The sequence below is a fragment of the Mus pahari genome, chromosome 3 (genome assembly GCF_900095145.1).
Source record: "Mus pahari chromosome 3, PAHARI_EIJ_v1.1, whole genome shotgun sequence".
In the NCBI taxonomy this organism is placed as follows: domain Eukaryota; kingdom Metazoa; phylum Chordata; class Mammalia; order Rodentia; family Muridae; genus Mus; species Mus pahari.
This window is the reverse complement of record NC_034592.1, coordinates 112,369,134-112,370,391: the sequence shown is the minus strand read 5'-3', so window position 1 is coordinate 112,370,391 and position 1,258 is coordinate 112,369,134.

Genomic DNA, 1,258 nt, shown 5'->3' with positions numbered 1-1,258 from the left:
GTTCTGCCCATGCAGACAAGGCGCCGGTCTGCGTGCAGGCAGGAACACTACAGAGCTGCATAGATAGAACAAAGGCAGCTTTACCTAGCCTCTGGCTGTTTTACTATGAGTGCTAAACCAAACTGGAGGCTGCAGCTTCTTCCCTCAGAGCAACCCAGACAGGCAGATCAACTACAAAAGCAAAGTACCTTACACCTAGGATGGGTAGCAAATGGTTTATGGCCTAATTTCTGAGTGGAGACAAAATGGAATAAAAAAGAACCCTTCACCATATGTCTTAAAATACATATATTCATATATAATGTGTGTATGTATATATGTGTGTGTATGTATGTATGTATGTATAGTATAGTATAAAGATGCTCACATTTCTTTTTTTTTTTAAAGATTTTATTTATTTATTTATTATATGTAAGTACACTGTAGCTGTCTTCAGACACTCCAGAAGAGGGAGTCAGATCTCCTTACAGATGGTTGTAAACCACCATGTGGTTGCTGGGATTTGAACTCAGGACCTTCGGAAAAGTAGTCGGGTGCTCTTACCCACTGAGCCATCTCACCAGGCCCAATGCTCACATTTCTGGATTATCTCTTTTACCACTTGACACCCACCACTGAAAGACCTGAACTTCTTAAATGTCACCCTATACAATTCCTTTTTCTTCCTCCTCCACTCTCCCCTCCCCCCTCCCCCTCTTCATCTTCTTCTTCTTGATTTTTTGAGACAGCTTTTCTCAGCGTAACAGCCCTGGCTGTCCTAGAACTGGATTTGTAGATCAGGCTTACCTCAAACTCACAGAGATCCATCTGTCTCTACCTCCTGAGTGCTAGGATTTAAAGTGTGCACCACCACACCTAGTTCCTTTGCCTTTTCAAAACAATAATTTACAAGAGACTTAAATATACCTTCAGAATTTACCCTCTGGATTCCAGATACCTTCAGAAGCATTGTTTTGTTTTATCTTCACTACTTTTGTTTATGTTTATGTTTAATGTTTAATGTATGCAGAGAAAGTGTTAGTACTCTATCTTATAGAAGAATGAGGATCCCAGGGCCCACAGTCACATACCTAGTAAACAGGAGAGTGAGACCCAAGATTCTGGTCCTATAGACCCTGGTAGTGACTCCAATGTTCCAAAGTCTCTCTCTCTCTCTCTCTCTCTCTATATATATATATATATATATATATATATATATATATATATATATGTATGTATATATAGGCTGAGGGTAGAAGATTGCTCATTCAAGAGCAGT